General features: G+C 40.9%; 1 protein-coding gene across 3 annotated transcripts in view; it reads left to right on the top strand.

Moving 5' to 3' along the window:
- Positions 1 to 25,863, top strand: part of tspan9a (tetraspanin 9a) — a 232,274-nt gene that overhangs the window by 51,909 nt on the left and 154,502 nt on the right. For all 3 annotated transcript variants that reach the window (XM_088080084.1, XM_088080083.1, XM_088080082.1), the window contains one exon: positions 3,854 to 3,919. The gene's annotated coding sequence lies outside the window, so the exon portion shown is untranslated. The remainder of the gene's footprint in view (positions 1 to 3,853; positions 3,920 to 25,863) is intronic.

The following is a 25,863-nucleotide window of genomic DNA, read 5'->3' as shown; positions in this document are numbered from 1 at the left end:
TTAAGCTGTTCACTTAAACCCGAGATTCCCCCCCGTTTCCCGTTCTTCATTTTCACATCCCTGTGGTGCCAGGAGAACAGTGTGTGTGTGTGTGTGTGTGTGTGTGTGTGTGTGTGTGTTGTATTTGTGTTTGCTCAAGCAATCCATGCTGCTCGTCCACTCCATGGAAGCGGATCTGGTTTGGCTCCCGCCCAGCATTCCTGGGCAGAGGCGTCATGTGCCCCCATCCCACTATGAGCGATGGCGTGGAGGAGAACACGGCACGACGACAATGCAAAGAGACGAGGGACTTGAGAGTCCCGATCTTGCCATTGCAGCTGTTGTGGATTTGGAAAGTTAAGTTTTCTCCCCTTCACTACTGTAGAGCAGGATTAAGCTAGGACTGCATTTACTGTGCGGAGGCTTTGGCCTGAGAAACCTTGGTCATGGGCGAAGGAGAGGATACAGGGAGGGGAAGGATGGCGAAAGGACATTGATCTGAGCAGACAGATATGGAGGGACAGCTGTTGGCTGCACATGTCCTATGAAGGAAAAGAGAGAAGGGATGGAGAAATGGGAAGAAGGGGAACGGTATGCAGAGTCAGCCTTAGGGCTGTGTTAACTCAGCAGAGGCAGCAGTATGGCAATTTCTCCCACCTACCTTTACACACACACACATGCAGGGCTGTGCAGCAATGGTTAGAACCTCAAGGCTTAGCAAAGGAACGATCAATAGCCTGTCAGCTCTGTTAAAAGTGATACCTTCATTTTACCAGGATGTGCTCCATTTTATGACCTGTCATTTCAATTCTGCGTACCCAAACTGCACATGGAACAGAGATTAAGCATTGCAGTGTGTCGATTTATGCAAGAAAAGCAGATTGAGTGTGGAATGGATGGCACGCTTTTTGCAGCATGTTGTTCATAATCCTTGCAGGGTGTTAAACCTAGGATGGCATGATTCATGGAAGCACAGTAAAGCTCACAAAAACAGCCCAAACAGCCGGCTTCACACTAATTTCAGTAAATGCCTTGCAACTGGACTTTTGGCATCTCTGCCTGCGGAGTGACTGAAATTTATCCAATCAGGCAGAATAGCCTGCAGTGCCATTGCCAGCCAATTGTCCATGTTATCACTGTATGACATTTTTTAATAGATGCCTTTCATGCTCATCTTGATGGTTATCCAGGGCCATTTTACACAGTCAGTTTTACCTCCAGGCTTGTCCGGCTGGCAACACTGCATTTCCCAAACACTTGTCTTCCTCAGTACAAGGAAAGCCAGACGTTCTCAGCTGACTTTGCCGATGTTTGCCAGCACTGGCCGACGCCACCTCATTCACAGCTGTGTGAGCTCTGTATGCGCCACAGCTGCAGGGCTTCACTTTCTCCCATGAAACAAATGATACCCCATTACCACACACAGCACAGCAGCGACTCTTCAACGCCTTTTCTCCCCCTTGCATTCTTAAAACAAGGTTAGTTGTTTCTGCCGTTCTCATTGTAAGGCCACATATTGTACTTACAGTTGAAAAAAATGACACCTTAAGAGCCTTTATTGCCCCCCTGAGTGTAAAACGTGATTTTTTTTCCTTTACATTCATGATTCCCCTTGAGAACTTGACATGCTGGAATGCCAAGGTCATCCTTTCTCCTCTTGTCGGATCTTAAAGAATTGTATTTGAATGCTACCGATGCAAACACCCACAAAGCTGTGAGAAGACGCTCCGTGTCTACAGTGTCAAACAGAACGCCATGTGTGTCAGTCAAGATAACCGTCAGCTGCAAGATCTCACAGATATAAACCTATTCACCCATACACACACATGCTGCACATGCTGTATATGCACACAAACAGAGTAAAGGCCCACAGATGGTATATATAGCTCATAGCGAGTGAGTGATCACATCTCAAGCCGAATCACGGTCTGTTTATAGCTATAGGAACATTACTAACTCTGCTGTCTGATGCCTGATGACCAGAAACCAACATCCATCTCTGGAGCGTGACTTACTGTTGTTCCAGCGTTGTGCTAAATGAATGCTGACAGACATTTTTTTTTTCTATTGCCACTGTTTAGAGTTGTTGTCCAGTTGGCTGCCCCATCCCCCCCACCCACCCCAAAAATGGAACAAGCACGTAATGATGAGGAGTAATGATGTAACGTAATTATATTTGTCTTGTTACACAGTGCGTCAATGGAGCCCTAATTAATTTTGCCCACTAATGGGAGGAACAAACTGTCTTGTTTTTGCCTGCTGTGTCACTCTTTGGTTCGTTCGGTGCAGCGGTTGGCACATTCTCGCTCTATTGATTACTCTTTCTCTCTCTCCTCCTCTTGTTATCGCTCTGTTTCCTTATTATCTATCAGTCCTTACCTCCTGTCACGCTTGCACACAAACAGTATGCTCATTCTCCTCTCGCTACTTACCTCCTTTTCTGTTCCTCTCTCCTGTTGTGCCTGCCCACCCAGCCACACAGTGCTTTTCACTCTCTCCTGACCTAAGGTCTTTTTGACGTTGTATCTTTTGATAGAAATTGAAAACCCTGAAGCCAATTCATTCCGTCTTGTCGTTGCCTTTTATACAATAAATGTGTTTGTAATGAAAAAAGCTCCTGAAAAGATGGGGGGGCGGGGGGGGGGATCACAGAGTAAGACAATTCTGACTAGCATAGTGAAGGGTTCACACCTGACTGGTGCACTCGTTGCTCCCTATCAATCAAGCTCAGAAGCCTCAGACATTGTGCTTGAATGGACATTGACTTTGCTGTGTCCCCCAGCCTGAACCTCCTCCTTCATAACATTTCATCTCTTCTCAAGTCTCAGAAAGATAAACCTTCAATAGATCGCACTGGAAATTGAAGAAGTACCACCTCTATCCTTGTAGAGAACATGACATTGCCATACAGAAATAGCCCCTTTGGCACTGGCAGTGGCCATTGTCCTTCAGTGAGCTTATGCAACAGCTTTTACAACAGATAGAACGAAACTTTAGCCACCATTCCTCACAATAAAATGGAAATGAAAGCCGTGGCTGTGCCCTCGTAAGTCATCCTGTGGGGAGAAAAGTGACCCCCTCTTGTACAAGATTGAGGCGCTAAATCAGCCTGCGGACACCTCCTGCACCTCTCATCTGATGGTGTTCCTGGAGAACCATCACTCATGCTGGAGAGCAAGAGATGCGCTTTGATATTCCATGTAGCCTTTCTCAGCTGCACGGATCTGTATGCCTGTGTGTTTTTCTGCACACCTGCGTGTGTTTGATCTCAGTAGTGTGCTTGACAAAGACAGCATTGAAAGATATAGAAAGAGAATTGCATATGCGCGCTGCTGCATAGGCGCGAAATGGACAGGCGCATTTGCTTTCAAGACTCGCCCTTTCACCTCGTAGTGTTGCCCCTGTGCTCATGTTGTGATTTGGCTTTTCTGCTGGAGCGTGCAAGGTCACAGTCTAAGGGCTTTATTGTCTTGACTGAGGCTCAGACCAGCTGGCCGAGCGTTCTGTAAAAATCACAGGGAGACAACTTAAGTACACTGCTGTGCAACCTGCTGTAAACATAGTCTGCCCGAGGTTTCGCTGTGGACGCTGTTCAAATTTTAATAACAACTCCAGGCTGTTCGGATACAAGCGTTAGTTTTTATATTCCTGTTTTATTGTTTGAATACGATTTTTTTCTCCAGGACATTATAATTCATCAGGTGTAGTGAAGGTAGGGAATACCAGCTCATAGGAGAATGCCCACTGGTTGACTGGTTTAATAAATGAAGCTGTAAATAAATAAAAAGAAATGAACACAAGGATGATATTTCAAGCACAAAGTTTCACCGACTGTGAGACCAGAAACTGACTGACTCATTGTTTGTTTTCACAGACTTTCAACCTCTCCAGCTCGAGGAGCAGACAGTCTCTCCTCCCACTCCTCGTCCTCCTAGGAAAGGTAAGATTTCTGCTTTAACCTGCCACACCCCTCTTCCATCTGCTATGACAATCTGTTAACATCACAGCAAAATGAAACTGTGAGCCCTTAATGAACCTTGAGGATTCAGCTGCACTCCTCCCTGAACACCTCATATGTATTGCTCTATTTATTCAACAAGCCCCCTTGGAGTGAAAAGCACTTTGGCACAAACGTTTCTTTATTTTCAGCCTACACTGTTGCACCAGGGATCACTCTGCACACCGAGTTGATTAAGATAGAAATGTAACAGGGTGGATAATCTTTTCCAGATTACAGTAGGCAGGCCTTGATGTAAGGGTGAATCCCTCTCCATGAAAGTGTAGGGGCCACACTGATAACCAGCCAGAAGTCCCTGCTTCATGGTACCTGCTCTTCAAAGAGAAGTGAAGCTTAAAGGAGCTAACTAAAATTAGCCAGGCAACAGATAACCTGTGCCTTGAGATCAAAGCGGGACTGAACTGTCAGGCTCTTCGACGGCGCCTGTGGTGGCAGGGCCAGTGGGAGGAGGAATGTGGAGTGAGAGAGACAGACAGAGATGGGCAGAGAGTGAGAGAGGCTGCAATGCTATTCATGCAAGGGAATGAGTGTTCAAGAGGCCCTGTATCGAGGTGTAAAGTTCCATGGCAGGAGATTATTCACACGGGGGTTTGGATTGAAGGGGGTCAAGGTTTTGTATGTTGCACATCACGCTCTCACTCTCACAGTGCATCTCCGTTCAGCTCTGCAGACTGCAGGGTGTTTGATCACTACATGTTTGTGTGCATGTGTTTGAGAGACAGATGGCCAACTTTTTGTATAATGTTTCTCTGTGTGTTTTGTTGCACCTTCCAACCACGTTTCACTGTTTCTGGAGGAGTCTCCGTTACCAGAGGATACTGTTTATAGTTCATAGATCTAAATTTAATCCCACCTCATAAGTACCTCCTTGTCATAAGTGACAACTTGTTGTTGGATCTGTTTGATCTTCCTGACTGTTCTACACTTTGGCCATGGTTGTGGGAAAGTACTCAAATTCTTGCCTCAGTGGTTCTTTTTCACCTTATGGTACATATTGTACTTGTAGTACTGATGATGATGATGACAATGACGATGACGATGATGATGACGATGATGATGATGATGATGATGAAAGGGTGATAGTAGCCATACATATTTCACTTGTAGTATATAGTAGTATAATGATGTTGATGGTGACAGTAACGGTATATATTATACTTGTGAGCTATATTGCAGCATTGGCCTTCATGGGGCCAGTCCCGATGCTGCATTAGTATGACTTTCATGACCCGTTGATGATGATGTATACTACATTGGAAATGGTTATGTTATTAGGCGATGTATGTCATATTTAATGTTCACTGAATTATTACAGGCCCTATGGAGTAATGGTGGACACTTATTAATCTGCTCCTGTGGAGGTTAAATGCACATAGGTGCAAGTCACCCTGTGCACAGATTAATGTCAACCGTTTTATGTTTCTATGTCATAATTTCTATGTGTTTTTTCAATGTTTTTACACTTGCTGCAACACAAATTGTCATCAGGGACGAATAATAAAATTGAATGAAATTGGAAAAAAAAGAGATTTATTGGATAAACTCAAGTACTCCTCCAGCGGCACCTTTCAAATTGAATCATTGTGATTTTGAAGTGGGTATTACCCAACACTAACATGGATGCTCTCTCTGTTAGTCTGCAAAACAAATCTACCTACGGGTACAAATAAAGTCACCTCACCTCACCTCACCTCACCTCACACTAAACCTCACACCTAACCTAATGAGGTTTATCCAGATTTTTTTTTTTCACAAATATACAATTTCATACAGTTGAGCATCAATTTTTATGCTGGTTTGATCATGTCTGCATTTGTATTACTATAGGCAGCTGCTAGATTTTTTTTTTTTTTTGAAGATTTCTTTTTCAGCTTTTGCCTTTATTTGAGACAGGAGAGATATTGCGTCAAAAGGGGGAGAAAGAGTGGTGATGACATGCAGCAAAGGGCCGAGGTTGGAATCGAACCCGCGGCCGCTGCAGCAAGGACACAGCCTCTGTACCAACTGAGCACCCGGCAGCTGCTAGATTTTAACTGGGTTTCAACCATTTTTCTGTTACTTTTAACTGTTTCTACTGTTTGTTATTTGACTCTGGTAGAAAGTTGCTAAATGCATTTACTCAAGCCATGCACTTAAGAACAAATCTTGGGTACTTTTACATTTCTACTAAGATATGATGTATTGCTGTAGATTAAACTACCCAACAGTAAATAAAAGGAGTTAAAAACTGAATATACAACAGTAGAATTCAACTTGCACATTAAAACAGCACTAACAATAATCCAAAAACATTATGGATAGTAGTAAAACACTGACAGGGAACATTTTACTGCAAAATGGGTACTTATATTTTTGATACTGAACATTTTACTGTTGATACTTACATGCCTTCCATAAGTAAGGGTTTGAACTTTTACTTGTAGCCTAGTGGAGTGTTTTACAATGTGGTATTAGTACTTTTACTTAAGTAAAGGATCTGAATACTTTTATGGTTTTAAATCGCCTTAATTAAAGTAAATCCTTTTTCATAAATGAATTTCTCCTAGAAGGATCAATATACTGTTAATCATACCATCTTGTTATTGATTTCCTGCTTTAATTAAACATAGGCAGCAGATTACAAACACCCTTTTGTAGCAGCTTAAACAACGTCTTTAATTAAATTATTCTACTAAATTGCTAGAATATATCAATGTCATTTCCATGTTATTCTAGGCTTTGACTAAGATCTCTATTGTGAATAAAGGATTAACAAATAATTATTTTTATGATTTCTTTGTATTTAATTGAAGGGGTTCCTCCTGTCTCTGCATTTCAAAGCATACATATTATTTACATACTGTAACAACACAAAATAAGGCAAACTGAGATGACAGCCTCAGTGTTCACCATGTTTGCAATGTTGTCTGCAGGGAAACTATTGTATTTTCAGCTGTCTGTTGCTGCTTTGAAATTGACATCTCCAGCCTTACTGTGGCATGTTTCCCATCTCTTTTGGATTGTCAGAGATTGAGTCTATGTCTACATCTCTGGTACCAACTGTATGTGGCTGGTCCCTTTTCTCACAATGGAAGGTTTTAAAGAGTTTTTGTGCGGCCGGTAAAATAGCTGAGAGAGAAAGAGAGGGGCCTTGAGGCCTGTGAGGTTGGTGTTCAGTGTGATTAAATGTGCAATTAGGCAAAAAAATAAATATATAAAACAGACCATTTGGAAACAGGGTTTAGCTGTATTTTTGTTGCTTAGCATCCATGATTATTGCATATGTGTATTCTTTTTGTGTATCTGCCGTGCATTTCATTGGGTTATATTGACAAACAAGGACATACACAACCCCTGAGCCCAGGGTAACAATCCCTTTGGGCCTCTCTGACCACTGGTGGCCTTGCAGCACAGTACAGGGAGGTTAACATGCTGGAAGGGGTATGCATGTGTGCAGGGACTGTTATGGATATCCCTTCTGTTGTGCTCGCTAGAGATACTGACTGATGCTATTCTGCCAGTGAACCATTTACATATTTATTTCCCTGGCCAAACATCACCACATGCACTGGTGGCCACTGGAGACCTTATATGCCTGTCTTTAATTGGCTATTGATTGACTCTGCTATGGCAGTGGGAGACAATAAATTACTGCCTGCTTGAGAGAGGGAGGTGGCAGACAAGTTGAGTGTGGTGGGTGTCAGTTTAATTCTGAGTGTCAAATCTGTAGTTGCATTATTTATACAGCTCTCATTTTTATTTATGTAGCGGAGATCAGTGACGCAATCCACAGTGGAATGATTGCAATACAGGCTTTCACATGGACACAGTTTATTTGCATAGGTCAATGCACATTGGTTCTGTTTGCGAAGATGGTGTGAATGTGCAGAGAGAGGTGTTGTATATTTGATACTGATGAGCAATGCAGTTTCCGAGAGTCTCCATTTGACATGAAATTGGTTCCCCCACCAACACAACAGCTTTTATTGTCAAAATAAATAATGCAGCAACATGCATGTATAGGCAGCTGTTTGCATGTGTGCTTGCATGTACAGGGATTTATGAATTGGTTCTCTCATAACAATGCAATATGATTATTTTGCTCCTCTGAATGAATATAAATGAAAAAAGCATAAATATGAGAAACCTTTTTTTAAGGTTGCCACTAAGATTTTCATAACATTTGCATGCCATTGCAGCTGTCTAATAAAGTGCACCAGAATGAGATTTCTAATTCTCCAGCCAGGAGAATTACTCTGCCTATTTGTGCCTGAGTGGAGCCCGATGTTGTGGAACTCATCAGTACCATATGTTAAAAAAAAAATAAAAAGCCTGCCATAACCTTTTATTCAGTTACAGCATGTAATCCTTTTCCAATTAATCCTTACCTTTTAAATCGCACTGCAAATTCTCAACTAATGGATCCACACCACAACCACTATAGTGCCAGATCACAATGAGGTGTCACTCACAAATGACCACACACACATTCTACATCAGAGGTTAAATGGCCACACACACAACTTGCAAACATTTCAACCTGTTGATTATTTCTTCAACCTGTTGCTTTGTTCGCTCAGTCAGTCAGTACGTCCATCCAAACTGCTTAATTTACCCAGCCGGCGGAGCCAGAGGAATCTGTGTTCAGGATTCCTCGGCTCCGTCATCCTCCAAACACGCTGCTGCTCTAGGCTGGGAACTATCCCGGGAATGTCCCCTCCTGCTGTGTTGCTCACATCCAGGTCCTGTTCCGGTAAATGCCAGCCGGCTCAGATGAGCTTTGATGCTGTCCTTGCACGTGAATGCGTTGTGTATGTGTGTGTGTGTGTGCGCGCGTGCATGCGTGCGTGCGTGTATGTGTTTGTGTGCGTGTGTGTGTGTGGGGGGGGGCTTGCATGTGTATGTGAATGCTGACAGGCAGCCAGCTCGGGTATTGATCTGTAGCCACTCCGACTGGAGCCCAAAGGGCATGCTGGATCATCTGTCAGTCTGCTGAGAAGGGCATTAAGGCCGCACTGATCTTAGATCACAAATCCTGCTTGGAGAGGTAGAGAGGAGGGGGCGAGGCAGTCACAGAGATGGAAAGAAAGATAGAAAGATGCTGAAAGCATGAAATAAGAGTTGTGAAAGATATAGTGTGTGTCTGTATGCCCGTGAACATGAGTGTGGCTGTGTTCTGCCTCTTGAGTGGTAAAGCTGCTCCACATTCACTTCACTACACTCTTTGTTGATTGAGACAAACAGATACTCTGTGGGACCTGTGGGTAAAGACAATTGGCGGCGCTGACCTCTTCACCTCTAAGACCACCCACATGTTCAGTCTCTCCCAGCCTCTTTTTTCACACCTCAGTGACAACACAATTACACACCACTCAGACAGCATACAACACTGATGCACATGAAAAGCTGTGTATATATACTCATACACACACATAGCCCCAGGGACAAATAATAACTCGTAATCATGTGTGGAACATATCGCAGCTTTTTTATAATGACTGTAAAATGACTTCAAAGGTTACATTATCTCTCTTTAAGATAAGGATGTGAAGTGAGCTGATTTTGGTGCTTTTTCTTTTTTTTTCTTTTTTTTTATCCCCGCGTAAGACATTCAGTCACTCTGCTATTTTGATCTTTGTCTAAAATGTATTTCTTCAAGCTCCCTCAATGTTATTGTCTTCATTCACTGGCTTCTGGTATAAAATCTATCCATTGTAATCAGAACTAAGATTGGGTTTGATTTTAAGTTGTCTGAAAGCCAACAAGCTGTTGTTTTGTAAGAGATAGACACAGCTGATTGTATCGATGAAATCCAAGGTCGTCACAACTAGTCTTGCATGACTCCGCTCCGCCGTGCTCCTTCACAGTGATTATTCCATTACCCTAAATCTTCTAAATCTGTTCCCACCACACATTTAACATGCTGATGGGTCTCTGCGTGGCTGCAGTTTAAATGTTTCATGACAACCAACGTCAGAGTGTGAGAGCCCCTGAGACTAACAAAGTGGGACCGCTGATAATGGATTGGCAGAGGCCCATTTGTATTTGTTTGTCTGTTACCTTTCTATCACCGCTAATGGATGAATGACCTGTTTTTGCGCTGACACATGTGACTTTTGTGTTCGACCTGGAAAAACACTGATATTGATAGATTGAAAGTCACATGTTGCTTTGGTTAGCTGTCCTGAAAAAGCCGTATGAGAAATTGCCTGTACACAAAAAATGGCTTTTATAAAAGATTTATTTTAGTTGACGCAAAAAATGGTTATTTGAGAAATATTCTATTGGTTGCCATGATATATACCTTTTTCAGAGATTCTATCTTTTGTTCCTGGATAAAACTAAAAATAAGGAAGGATATTGCATCACTGTGTAGCCTGTGAATGCACCCTGGTGCTGAGTGCCTGTATGTGTCATGTGCTATACTAAATCAGTCTGTGTGATGAATGAAATCACCACAGTAGCACATGTGCAGAACAGCGCTGCGCTGTTTGTGTGGGAGGCAGAGATGCTTGATTGTGTCAGGTGAGTGTTTGTTCGCTAATTTGTGTGTGAAGTGGATCATCACGCATTGTCGTTCTTCTTGGTAGTTGTCGTGTGTTGGGTGACATTAAGACAGCGCCTGGATGCAGGCAACAGATGTGTTTAAAAAAAATGCAGCCACAACACAGACATTCCATATAAGACATATATATAAAACGCAGACAGTGTCTCTCGTTCCTTCCCTCCCTCAGCTTCTCTTTTGACACTTTGCATGTAAATAAGGTTAATATTCTAAATTGATAAAAATATTCAAATAATTTTCCAGTAGATTAATATAAAAGGTATTGGAAAATGACTTTTTAACCCCCTCCACAAAGATTTTTAATTGTTTCAGACTACAGTGGGTTTAGGCCAACTTGACACTTTCATACTCATGCTCTAGTTTTATGGCCAGTCCTGCAAACCTTTAAATCTCTGAAACGCCAGTGCTATGTGCAAAAAGTCAACATTCAGCCATGCTATTTATTTTATGTAATATTCCATTTACCTGTTGTGTAGCTGTATGTTTTAAAACAGGGGGGAGGATTCCTGTCTTTGCATTTTATTTTGATTAGACTCTTATAAAGGTTTTTATAAAGGCGCTTGTGACATTTCAAATGTGGCTTTAACTTGCAACTGAACATGTAGTCTGTTACATAGAAAATACAGAGGTGTTGTGTGTCACCATTCAGCCTGACAATACTTGTCCTTCAAAAATTTGGAGATAAAACTGTTTGAAGGATTTTTTTTACAGTGTGGGTGCTGTGGTGATGGTTGGTGATAATGTAACAGCCTCTCTCACTTAATTGTTGTTATGACATTTGTGCGTGCTGGCTAAAAATATAGGCTAGATGACTAGCACAAATGTAAATCCTGAGGCAAACTGTGAGGAAGTGTAGCATATGGTCAAGTCGCAGAAGGGACAGTTCATCCCCAAATAAAAAAATACATATCTTTACTATTACCTGTAGTGCTATTTATTACTCTGGACTGTTTTTGGTTTTACTTTTGCCTTTTGTCCAATATAATAGCACTTGGCTTTTGGTGCTCAAAGCACCAAATAATACATTTAGACATAACAGCAATGTTTCTTTTCAAAAATTGTGACCTGGTTCCTCAAAATAATCCACTGAATCCTTTGTGAGCAGTTTCCCCATAACTTCAGTTGAAGTGGCACCGAAGTTAAGCACTAGTGCAGAATATGGAAGCTAATATTATGACGTAATCACCCTTCCTCTTTTATAGCTACCTTTGATCAAACTAAAAAAATGTAGCTGGATTCCTTCCTGCCACTTGAATTATTTGGAGCGCACTGTAGATAGTTTCAGCAAAATGATTCTCGATGGCTCGCATCCTGTACCATTGTGGGTTTTAACATTGTGGTATCAATCATCTGGAAGGTGGGACTTTTTTAATAATGGATTTTGGATGAAAACTCAACAAAGATCAGTTCAGCTTCAGTGTGATTTGGAGAATTAAGGTGTTTCCCATGAGGCATTGTTTTCCATTTCTTATGCAAGTGATTTATCCAATACATTCGCAGTGATGGATTTAGCTCTATACTGTAACTTAATCAGTTCCCACTATGTATGCCTCCCATTTATAACTCTTCATGTGATTATGACTGTGTACATATTAGCCTGCATGCCTCTAATCACATGCAGGTTGTATTTTACATGTTTGATCCTACCTGCTCCAATTTACATGTCATCTTTCCCAAAGTGGTGGCAGCTTATCTTTCATGTTCCCCACTATTTTCATCTAATTAGTTGAATGTTTCATGTATCTGTCTGCTAATAACACATTCTGTGGTTTTGTCAAGTAAATGCTGATAACAAAAGGTTACTTCCTTTTGAGGCAGAAAACACATTTTACACGCAGTGTTACTGAATCAAAACCATCTCTTGCAGGGAGGTATCGACCGTAAACAAGCCTGAGATGAGCAAGAGCCTTTTGTTAGAGCTTCAATAACTGCTGAGGGATCAACAAGATAGCACTGATAATCTTGTTTGTCACAGAAATGCATGAATATTGATTGAGGAACAAATTATAACTTATAACATGTCCTTTAAACCTTTCTCAGTTTATCATCACACAGGCTACAATTCAGTTTCATGTGGAATTAATGATTGGTAAAACCCTCAAATCTCAAAGTGCACCTCACCTTCAAAATGTTCGTTTTAACACATCATTTAGTTTAATGATGTCTTTGTTCATAGAACTGTGCTTTGTTGTTTAAAAAAATGCACGTGGGTAGATTAGGGACCAATGTTTCAAATGCAGCTTCACATTTTTTATGGAATTTCAGAGGCAATCTAATGTCTCGAGGCTGAATAAAGCACAGCAATCCATTAGTATGGAGAAAATGACGATAGAAAGCACTTGTTGGATAAAAGTGCAATTTCATTTTAATCGAGAGTGAAGTTATTTCACCTCAATTTTTATATTTATTCACCTTATTATGCAGAAAATAACATCAAAACCCAATCTTTTTCCTAGAGGCAGAGACTGAGATCTTTAGTTGAGCCTAACTAGACACTCTAACCGCCTAAAAACGCAAGGTCAGGTACTGGGTGAAACTATTGCGTCCACTCTGTGCCAGCTTTCATGTTGGCAGAGGCAGTTTGCGTCTGAGGTTGCTAAGCGACCATAACCAGTAACTTATCATAGCCCTCTTACAAGAAATCCTGAGTGCAGAGCTGATCTTCTTTTAGGTGTTTCTTATGTGTGCATTGGGCCTAAAATATAGTCTGTGGGAGAAATGTAAAACTTAGTTTATCCCTGCCTTGAAATGATCAACTTCTCTTCTGTATTTATCCTTGAATGATATTTACAAAAGAAGGGAAAGACATCTGCCGGCTGTGATTGGTTGTTCCTTATCACATGACACACTATGCAGGGGTTTAGTGCTGCCGGAGTGTGCTGATAAAACACTACATCAAGATTTTTTCTCTCCAAGTGAGAATTAGAATATATACAGTTCACATAATTAGGTGGCAGTAAATATTAAAGTTTTAAACGCTTGAAGATCTTCTAAAAGTGTATGTCATCCAAGAGAGAGCAAAAACCCCACAGAGTGGTCAAAGTTGTCATGTCAAAATTGAATGTGTGTTGATGGATTCACATTGTCAACTCATGCATTGTGTAACGTTACAAGTAAACTTTCCACCTTAAAAGTTGCTGCCAGTCAAACCAGTTAATTGAATTATTTTTCTCAGTCTACAGCTGCTGCTAGAGGATGCAAAACAGTATTCATTTTAAGGTTACAGTTAACTAATGTATGAAAAAGGACATGAACAGTGGTTAAACCAGCCAAAGCTCAGCCCTGAGCAGAGTGTTGATTTTCTACTGGCCAATGAACAGACTGCAGCGTTTCTAGTTCCACCTTGTTGTACCGGATCAGCGTGCTATGTCTTATATCAGCAATAGGCACCATGAAAAAAAATGACCTGAGCTAGGAATCTAAAGGGAGAAAAAACCCTCCTACTGCCCCCCCCCCCACCAAAAAAAAACAAAACATCTCACTCATCTTTGTTTGGCTGTAAGCTGTTTGCCACACCAGCTGAGTGTTTTCTCCCTATGTAATCCACTTGTGTGATCTTGCTCTCAATGCTCATGTGGAGATAATAGCTAAACATTGTTTTCAGACTATTGGTGAAGTAGGTGGTGATATGGCAGAGTGCAGCAGCGCACATTCACATTCAGTCTGTATGAGTTTGTCCTTATATGTGTGAGAGGAGTGGGGGGGGGGGGTTGTGATTCTCAAGGGTGTATAAACAAATCTCTATGTCACCATGATAAGGTCATAGGGCAGTCACTGCATGTGTGTGTGTGTGTGTGTGTGTGTGGCAGAGTGGTGTTTAATGGAAGGGTGAGTAAGGATTAATGTGAGATTTCAACCCCTAATGATCCAGGGTATTTTGTTCTGCAGAGGTGCGCTCTGTCAAGCCCTAATGGTGTGTGTGTCTGTGTATGTCTGTGCTTCCTAGTGTATATCTGAACATGTGACAAGTCCAAACATCTTTCAGCCGGTGAGCTTGAGCCTTGCTTCCCTCTAAAATTCATCCTGATTCATGTCTTCTTTTACTCTAAGTGGTGCAGCTGTTTGCCGATCAGAAGCTTTACGTCTCTTTAACTGACACTATTGATTGTACGCTCACCTCCACACTAATCAACTGTCAACAGAGCCTGTGTTCATATTTTTATCTTATTGCTGCCACAAGCTTACCTGCATCACCATTGTATATCTAAATGTAATATCCTGTGCTGAATAATAACTGATGTAATCTCTTGGGTTCTTTTTCACGAATCCTGGAGAGGATGTTGACACTGTTGTGATTTGAGATGCTGAAATTCTTTTAAACAAAGGATTATGTAGTGATATAGGTCTGTGGCAGCTTTAATCCCCCACTGGGTTGTTGGTGTGTTGGGGTAAAAGTGGGGGACGGGTAGATTTGATGTGATCATATGAATCCCAGAGGTCTGTGTACAGACCATGTAGACAGACAGATGGGTTGTTTTTAGTGATGCTGTTAAATATTGCCACTAATGCTGAGGATCAAGGGAGATCAGAGGCGACCTTTCACCTCAGAGGAAAGACTGTGACAAAAGGAGGCTGACCTGATTGCTGCATGTGTCATGTTATCATGCCTTTAATTTACAATTAAATCAATAACTGAGAAATCTACATAACTTGACTGACGTTACGGGATGACGACCTCATCTAGCAAACACCATATCAGTATTTACAGCTTGAGCACCCTTCTACCCTGTTGCCAGAACGTCGATATTGGAAGATTCTGAAAAATAACACTCAATGACACCATTTTTTGCTGGTGTTTTTATTTACATTCGGCGCCGACATGCTTTCTTGCTTTCTTGCATGCTATGTTATTTGTGCATATGAATACAGTTAACAAGGTAAAAGAAATGTTGTTGTTATGACAAAAATAGAGTTAAGGTATTCAGACAGAATGAAATTACTTTAGTCACCTCAAGTCATAGTGTCTAGTTAACGTCTATACAGTTGCTTCATTTGTTGTTTGGGGTGAATCTACATGGACTGCACAAATGGTCCTGTGGACAGAATTGTGCAAATAAATCTCTGTGAGTACGCACTGCAAGGGTTATGCCTATACTCTTTACTTTTAATTTCATACCAAACCCATTTGTGCCCAAATTTTTCTTTATGTTTTAATGCGCATAATCATGTCATATGATTCCCATATGAACATGCTCTGCATTTATTTTCTCCATTTTGGGCTCTTTTTTTCCTAAAAAATCTTATTGAATGAGTGGCAGCTATAGTTCCCAGTGGGCACATACCTTGTATTTATCACTATAATGGTAATGTGAATAAGAGTACAAAGAATGACACACAATTCAAGTTTTCTTTTACAACAGAGCTATCTTCATTGAAAAACGATCTTATTATGTAAAACAAGTGTCTCAACAAACAAGTCATTTGTTGCCTATTGTTTTGCATATCTATTTGTTTTTATTATTATGATCATTAGTTCTTTATCTATTTTTGCAGTTAAAATATAGATGATATATTGTTTATAAATTGTTGTTTATAAAATTCTATTTTGTAGGGCATATTTGGTACAATGACATACATTTGTATGTTTGTGTGTGTGTGTATATATATATATATATATACACAGTATATATGTGTGTATATATGCATATATATATATGTATATATGTGTGTGCAAAAATAAATAGAAGTGAAATATATATTCATATATATTCAGCGTTGATTTATTAGTAAATGAACAGTGAAGAGGTGTTGGGATCAGATAAGTTTATAATTCTTCCTGCTCCTTTTCAAACATTGGATTTGACTGTTTTCTCTTGTTCTTTATTCATTTTCTTTTTATGAACTATTCTTTTGATGGTTTGTAAGTTTACAGTCTTGGAAAAAAAAAAGTTAAAAAAAAATTCAATCAGTCAATTGTAAAATAATTTTAAAACAATAAAAAAATTTGAACAGTTATTTTTGTTTTAAAAATGTTTAGAAAGATGTATGCAGAGCCTCCACAGAGCCACACACCTCTTAAAAAATGTGATCATGTGCCAGAAGGTTGATTGGACGCAACAACAAGCATGTGTGAAATAACATGCTACGTGCAATCTGCTGCAGTACTATTTATGCCTGCTGCATGCGAGAGGTCCCCACAAGGCTGGTATGGAGTCACAGAACAGAATATAAATTGGAGGCAAAAGGCAACTCCCCCACACACATACACACACACACACACACACACACACACACACACACACACACACACACACACACACACACACACACACACCCTCCACACTACCTTCAAACTGCATAAAGTGCACAGCACTTCTAGCGCTGGCACTGAACATTAACCTGCCGCGCCAGATGGTTTGTAACACAAAACCATCTGAGAAGCCATCATTGGAATCAGTTTGGAAAAGGGCAGGCTCTTGCAAAAAATACTTGGCAGGTGATTGGATGAACCATCTGTCTATCACCGTCTATCAGAGAAGCCAAAGCCAGCCTGGAGAGTGAAAACATCTTTTCTATCGAGGAAGCTGTCAGTGCCATTTTTCCCTTCTTTTACTGAGGAATTACTCTCAAGTTCTGAATCAACTGATGCTTCCACAGCATCCACACTAACCTCTTTAGAAGCCAAAATCATTTTGAACAAAAAGCCACCTCTCCAAATCTTCACACACACCTAAGGGGCCGTATACATGCCACATCTTTAACTGCCTGGAAAACTGTGTGTTACTCGTGCATCCACTCTGTGCCAATTTTAATGTTCACGTATGCAGGTTGCGTCTGAGGTTCCTACATGACCATAACCAGCGCCATGTCATAGCCCTCTTAGCAAAAATCCTGAGTGCAGAACTGATATTCTTCCAGGTGTTTCTTAGGTGTGTATTGGGCCGAAAATACAGTCTGTGGAAGAGACGTAAAGCTCAGGTTAACCCTGCATCAAACCCTCTTCCATGTCTATTAGAGACTGACATTTACAGAAGAAAGGAAAGATATCTGCTGGCTGTGATTGGTTCTCCCTCATCACATGATATGCGTTGCACTTTGCTGCATTCCAAAAGCTGAACTCTGTTTATCTCAGGGCACAGCCTTTGCACCTGTGCGCATCGTCCGCATGGCTTATGAATGTGTCTGCCATGTGTCTCCTTTCAAAACAATAGAAAAATCAAATGTTTGCTCCTAAACCCATTTTTGCCAGCCGCTCCTCACAGAAATGTTGCAAATGTCCGCACACCTAATGGTTGAAACACAAAGGCATTACTTAGTGCCTGACCATTTTTCTGTACAATTTTGTGTGATTTTTCGATGCAGGTGGGGAAATTTTTCCTTATTGGATTTCTGCTGCCAGTGGGTTTTCTTGTTTGAGGTTATATAAAAAAGGCTGTTTTTGGTTCAAATGAATCTGTCAGAAACAGCTTTTAGGGAAAAAGTCTGCAGTACAACTTTTCCCATGTGCTCTTGCAATCCTGTGATTTTCACACGACTTTGTGATATTGTTATAATTCAACTGAACTCAAGGTGACTCAACATTGGCATTGTGTGTAATTTGGATGGGTAGTCGTCCAATATGGACAAAATTCCTTGAAATGCCGACCTGAAATTGTGCACTTAACACACAGACAGAGATATTTTTTATGTATATTATTTGTTTTTTTTGCCTATATTTGATAGAATTCCTTGTTAGTATGAAAGGGGGAGAAAAAGGGGATGACATGCAGCAAAGAGGTAGGAGCTTGAAACAAACCTGCGGCTGCTGCGGCAAGGACGCGGCCTTGTTACACGGGGCACCCACTCTATCCACTGACTCACCAGGCGCCCTGACACTGGTACGTTTAAGTTAAAATATATAAACTGACCTCCGTATTGGCCGTTGTGTTGGAAATGCATTGCTTGGCACCAGCTGGGGTCCATGTTTTACTTCCTGTAAGCTCATATCATCCACATACACTGCAACACATTCGAACAGGAAATAAAAAGTGGCCCATTTAGAATGATTATGTTTGTCAAGTTTGAAATTCTCTATTGCTATTATGAGATGCACAACACCTGAGAAGGCGGAGATTTGACATAGTTGTGTATGAGCACTGAGAGCTTCCTGACTGTGTCTATCTGAGGCCAGATGTCAGTCCACACAGTGAGACTCTCTCCCAAACTTCACCCATATAGGTGGCCCTTTCAGCACCTCATGGGATTTACACAGTCTGTCTATGAATAGGGGGATTATTCCTGGGGGGGCTGGGGGGGGTAAGAGTTGGCTTGTATCTCCCATTGCTGCACATACCTACTACATATGTGCACATGCTTACATATGTATCAATGTTTTGTTATTTATGTGTTGAGCAAGCAGCTGTCCAAATTGAGAGGAGGAGGATGAGTGATGGGGATAAGGTATGGCTTGTCCCTTGCAAGACTCCCTTTGTCTGGAGATCATCGACTATCCCAGCCTTAAGAGGATTACCACATGTTATCATATTAAACTGGAAGCACAGTTATCTCCTTCTGACAACAAGCCTCTCGCCACATAAGCGGACTATAAGCAGCTATGCATTACCAAGCACATACATCAGAAGAAGTGCGTGCTTACAGCTCACTGCTGCCTCACTTTACTTGTGATGTTTGATTTATGAAATTATGTAAAAAGATTTCTGTGCTCCACAATCAGTGTCAGTTGTGTGTTGAGCATTCCTTATGCATGCATACCTTCTAAAGTAGGACTGTTTAGTTATTTTGATTCATGGTGTGCATCCGCTGCTCTCTATTTGGTGCGCAACACTTCAAGGTTTTCCCATTGCCTCCTGTGTGTGGTCATAATGCCCCACATACATCCACATTCGTTTGTGTGCTGTTAAAGATGGAGAGAAAGGGGAGAGATGAAAGGGGAAAAAAGTGGGATGAGAAGTGAAAGTGAGGCAGAAGAGGGACAACCAATTGGCAAGTTTATTTCTTTTAGTTTTGAGTGCATGCTCCATATTGCCACGAGCTGCCATGTTCATTTGGAATTGAAATCGCAGCTGGCCTCGAGAAATCCATTGTGGTTTTTTATGTGATTGTCCAGCCTTTTTCAAATCATGTATTGGTGTCTTCCAGGTGGGCTTATTATTTTCTTCCTTCATATTATAAAAAAAATCCTCCCACTTTGCCCTTTTTGAAAGATGTGCAAATGTTTGACTTGTGGCTTGCTGAGGAATGAATTAAAAACAAAACAAAACAAACAAAAAAAACCACCCTGGTATTTCTATAAATAATGGTTTGGCTTTTTCTTGGCAACCTTCGAGGCTGAGTGCCTGGCATACAGCACCCCCTAAAGTGTCTTCAGAATTTATCTGGTCCTGCACCCAACAGTATTCATCACAATGTAAAATGCCGCGCCTCTGCAATACATCACAATCTGGCCACGGGGCCGCCGTAAATCAAAACTACAATGCCCTTGACGTCTGCATTAGGCCCATAAACTACTTTTTTTCCCTATCTAGGCTCAGTGGACAGTGTTAGATCCTTGTTGACCACAACGTCCTGTATGAGTGTGAATGTACTGCACGTGTATGTTTTAGCAAACGTGCACGTAAAGCTGTAGGCAGTTGTGAGTTCTAGGTAGTGTGACAGCAGGCGGAGACTGTCTGTGTCTACGTCTGTCCCTGGCCTGACTGAGAAATGATTTATGGCCTCTACCTGCTCAGTGGCTTTGGTCCAGGCTTGGTGTGGTCTCTGCGCCGCACAGCCAGACATCCTGATGAGAGTCTCCTCTGTTACAGTGATCTACCAGGCGCTCATATACATGCACGCATTAACACACAGTGACAGCCACACCTGTGTATGCAGTGATTTGTGCTGTATTTAAACAGCTCAGGCACATGCACAGACGCGTGCAAATCGCATTGTGGATGCAGCGCAAGGGGGGATAGTTTCAACAGAGGGCATATGCTTTATTAGTATTTAAGAGTGAGGAGAGAGTGTGTTTGACTTTTAGATTGACTTAGCAGCCAGAGATCAGTGGTGGTGAGGCTCAGATGTGTCCAGCTGGTTTCCACATATGCACTAACTCCCCGTCTGCGGCACGTCCAAAAGCACTTTGTTCTCGTCTCCTCTGGTCTCCCGTACCGTTGAGAAATCTTGACTGAGACTGATGTTTTATGAATTGATGTTTTAACACAGCAAGTCCTTCACCTCCCAAGGAGAATGGAGGCTTTTTTGTGCCATTTTCAAAAGCAACGAGCATGAGTTCTTTACAATGTAAAGATTATTCCCAACCTCTGGTGGCATTTTGTATGCTTGATGGGGATTTGCGCTCTCTCGGGGGATTACAGAATAACTTCCACAACACTCCTGTGGCTGATGTTCGCCCGCTGAATAGCCCATAGAACTACAAGCAGCGTAAACCTTGCAACAAGCACAGGGTGCAGCAGCTTTGGCAGTGGATTAAATACAGAGCCGCTTGGGCATGTTGCAAAGTGAGGAAAATGTTCCATAAAATTATTTTATTTCCAGTATTATTACAAGGGGGAAAAAGAGAATAGGTTAATTTCTGCTTGTTGTTGTGTTTACATTTGGTCTGTTATTGCTCAGTTGAACTCAAAGATGCATAAAGTTAATGAATTTGTAAGTGAACCGCACAGTATTGAGGGCAGCGGATAAGAATAGTGACCATACTGCTGACGTGTAAGCTACGCCCATAAGCCTATGTTTAAAGAATATTTCAGCATTATTAACACAGTAATGGAAATTGAAAATGTAGCTGATTTCTACATTTATTACTTTTATTTGGGTACTTTTGCATAACGTCTATTTCTAATATTAGAATTGTGTTCAAATCTATGAAATGCAGCCTGGATGGTTATACACTGCAAGCATTACAGAATGTTTTAATTGGGGTGCCCAGTGGCTTAGTGGATAAAGCCACCCCCCCTTTTCTTTCTCTCTTTCACGCTTAAGCTGTCCTATTGATTAAAGGCAAAGAAGCTCAAAAAAATAATGTGTTGAAAAAAATGCTATACTTGTGCCTAGGAGGAGAAAATGAAAAAGATTTGCCCCTAAATGTTGTATTTTTATTTTTAAGATAAATAAAAAAAAGGTTTATGTTTAAGTCATCACATTATAAAAATGTATTCATTCTTCTTATTAATATTAATATTATTATTATTAATGATAATAATAATAATTTCATACATTTACTTATTTAAAGAGCTTTCAATACATTTTTATATACTGAGCCTCGCTATCTACTTTGGCTCCAGCTGCTAATTTTGTCTTTAATACCTCCTCTACCTTTCCTTTAAAACCTGGACAATGGTCTAATCAGGGCCCTGTGACCACTAAGCAGGCTACAAAGGTTTCAGGCTTATGGAATAAAATGCTCTAAATTGATTCAGCCTGCACTGTTTAAATGGAGAATGCTGCTAATAGCTTTTCATTAACACAGGTCCATTGCCTACATTCTTGGTGATTGCTCTGTAGACCCCCATTAGAGAGAAGGCACATTCATTCACTTTAAAATGTGGTAATATTGATACAAGTTAACAGAAGTTGTGTACATACTTAATTTGTGTTACTTTTAGTAATTCCAAGTTTGAAATGATTCCATTGTTTATTCTAACACATTTGGATGGCTGTTATCCCTTTTGTGTAGTTCATATTTACAACATAATTTAAGGATGCTGTTCCAAATCAGCAGATGAAAATGTAGACACTTTCTATATGGGATTTGAACCAAAAAAACAAAAAAAAAGACACAACTGTCAACACTGAAGTTAGATGCAAAAACATCATCAGCAAAGTGGCCCATGAACTAGATGGAAAGTTATCAAGATGATGTGACTGTCATGGAAATAAATAAGTGAATATTTTCCAGAATCCTCTGTTACACTGACAAGTGCAACACAAGATGATCATCTGCAGTGACTTTCATAAAGACCCTGAGGCAGCTGTTGGATTGAAAATATTTTTGTAGCAGTGACTGAGGTAGGCATGTCAACCTTTTACAGTTTTAAAAAAAAGTAATTTGGCGAGTCATGATGATGGAAAGTTTATTTTAGCTATGCACTCTCATCTGACTTGGTTGCACTAACAGCTCATCAAATGCATTTAAAGTGGTACTCCAGTATTTCATCTTTAGAGGTGAACAAGACTTAGAGTCTACAGCCATAATTGTGGCTCTGTGAGGCTACACTTACATACAGGCAGTGCTTAATGCTAACATGAATATGCTAACATGTAAACAGTGAAAATGCTAACATGCTGATATAGGAGGTATAATGCTTACCATATGTTCAACATCTTTGTAAAGTGCGCATACTTCAATGTTAACATTTCCCTAATTGGCACTCAAAACAAAGTACAGCTGAGGCTAGTATTGAAAAAAAATCTAGAGTTTAACAAAATGGTGGCATAGCAAGAAAGATCACCAAAGTTATTACAATTCATTATGAGGGGGTGAAATGGATATCCATCAAATTTCATGGTAATCCATCCATTAGCTGTTAAGACATGTCACTCAAAACCTCATGGCTGGCACTCAAAGGAGAGTTAGGGGGCCGCTCAAATCAGATTCATCCTCTGGAGACCATGAAGGCCTGGACACATTTTCACTGTGATGCATCCAATAGTTTAATTATATCTGGACCAAAGTAAACCCTTTAGACCCTTTATTAGATATCCGCAGGATACGGGACAAAACGTGGGTATCAGTTCTGGTTTCTGTTTGTTTGTAGTCCGAGTTGTAACCAATTACCTTTGGAGTGGTCTTTGGTTTCATGCAAGTAAACAAAGCAAAATTGTAAACAAATGTAAACAGTGACTGCCACATGAAAGTGAAAGTCTTTGCCAAGGTATCAGCTGGCTACACAGGAGCCCCCGGCAATATTGGCCATTGCGCCAGAGGCTAAACCTTTATCAGATGATAATCGATGAGTTCCAGGATTGGGACCAAAGTGCCTGACAGAGCAAATCAAAAGAGCAGACGAACAGAGCAGACTGGCTGGGTGGACCACATTATAATTGCTTGAGCGATCAGCAGAAAACAAGGATGATTCAAATCGAAGCAGCAGACCCTCAGATGTTCAACCTTTAGATAACGTTACGTTTTTCCTCCCAGAGCCACAGAAAGCGTAACTGTGCCACAAACTTTGTTCGTATTTTAGGGATTATCTTTACCCCGTGTCTAGACTTCACGTCTCGTGCTACACATACACTTGTTTTAATCTCTGCAGCTCCCTGCACCGGCTCCGTTAAAGCTGATGTCTCAGCTGCGTCTTACGGGTGTAACTGCAGCCTGAAGCATGTATTTACATTTTAAGTCTTTTTTTAAATATAGGTGCATAAAAACAAGGTTGTAAAAATACATTTATCTAAATTTTGCCATCAAGATGGTAATGTCTCTGGACGGAGCCAGAGAGCAGCAAACTGCTCCGGTTTCCCCCAAACTCTGCCTTCACTTGCCAAGCAGTTTGGGAACTTATTGTGTATTGAGGAGCTGCAGCATTTATTCATGGTAAAACTGTAACCTACGCTGCATATTAACTGCCACTACTGCACTTCACAGAACGTTTGGCTGCTTTGAAATTCATGGGCAATACAGAACTGGTATAGAAAGTCACTTTAGTGTCTCATTTATGTTGTCATTACATGACTGCGACGCTGATGTGACATTTGCGATCTAGACACAGGTTGAGTATGAGAAAACTGGTCATTGCGACAAGTTGTCTTAAAAAGAATTTAGCTGTTTTTCAACATTAACTTCATCTATCCAAGTTTGGGGTAGACTGTGACATAAAACAACACATTTTTTATTTGTTCTTTGTGTTTCTGTGGCTGCTTTAAAATCTGCTGTGCTTTGTGAACTGCTAATGTCAGTGAAAGTACTCAGAAGAACCACAAACCATTTTGGCTTGTATTTCTAGTCCCCTTCTCTGAGTAACCTGGAGGCGTGCTCTACATGCATCCAAAAACAACTTGTAAACTAGCTGCGTGTTCCACAGTAAAAATTGCATCATTAATTATAAAGTGCAGACTGAGGATGTTGTGTGGATATCTTTTACAGTGTACTGGCTGAGTCACTTACACACCAGATAGAGCCAGTATGTGTGTTACTATACTAAGTCTTTGCTTCACACTTGGGCAGAGGTGTGTTGGAGACTACGGTTGGGCTATTGGATAAATATCTGATAACTACTGTCTGAATGAGAATGACCGAGAGCGGCTGCTTGCCATCAGCTGAGGAACAGTGGGGAAAAACAGCGTGTGGAACATTTCACATCTTACTTTATTTTGAACAAACCACAGTTGGTGAATTTTAGAACAGTGGACTACCCAGCCACAATGGTTTAAGTGAGTGTTATTTTGTTTCTGTCAAGTTTGAATGAAGTGCTTGAATATATCGTCAACCAGCAATTGGAAATTTACTAAAACATCTTTCAGGATTGTGAATGTAAACTGGAATAAACTGAAATAAGACACCATCCTCCACATGCTGGGCAGGTTAGAGTATTTTGGGGTTGAGTATCAGGTCTCAGGCACAGTGCATCTGTGTACATGTTGGTATTGTGAAAAGGCAAGAAGGAAAAACTCTCTGACATAACAGCACGCCCTGAGGAATTAAGTGCTTCAAATGACTGCATTTACCATTAGCACTGATTGGATATCTATTCCAGATATGGTGCATTTCTCCTTTAAATCACTTGTGCGTCCCACTTTAGAGCAAATCTAGTTCTTTTACTAGACCCAATAAGTGTTTTTATTTACTATAAGAGTCTGTTACAGTACCAGCTAGTCTGTCTACCACACAAACACCAAGCCTTGGTGTTCAGCCTGAGCTCTTCTGATTCCACACAGTGTTTTCTTTATCTCGACCACCTACCAGCACCACACACACTCCAAACTCACACACACGCTACACACACACCTGCTCTCCTCTCAGCGCTCTCAGCAGGCCTGCCGCCAGTCTCCTCAGCAGTCAGCCAATCAGTCACTGCTCTGTAGTTGAGATCAGACAATGCTCCCCTCATTGGCTGACTCAGAAGCAGACATCCAGTCTCATGGCAACGTTTTTGGAGAGCTGTTTTTGACTATTTTGTTGCAGGATCACACATCCCACATTCAGGGCAGGACTGTTTCATTAGTTTAATGCTTTACCAGGTTGGAGGTTTCATTAGCTAAATGCACCCTTTCTTCCCTAATCAGATCAGCAGAATCAGATCAGTCTTTATCATCCGTGACCTTTTTCACACAAGGGGATCTCCTGCTGTACCAAATATTGGAAGTAAATTGTTGTCACATGAGATTTCTGTCTCTCAGGCTCAATTTTCCCTCTCCCCCGTCTTCTTATTCATACGCAGATATT

This window comes from Plectropomus leopardus, chromosome 7, assembly GCF_026936395.1.
Source record: "Plectropomus leopardus strain MGB_pleo_1.0 chromosome 7, ASM2693639v1, whole genome shotgun sequence".
NCBI classification, from domain to species: domain Eukaryota; kingdom Metazoa; phylum Chordata; class Actinopteri; order Perciformes; family Serranidae; genus Plectropomus; species Plectropomus leopardus.
Note: the sequence above shows the minus strand (reverse complement) of the source record. Positions and strands in the feature narration are given on the sequence as shown.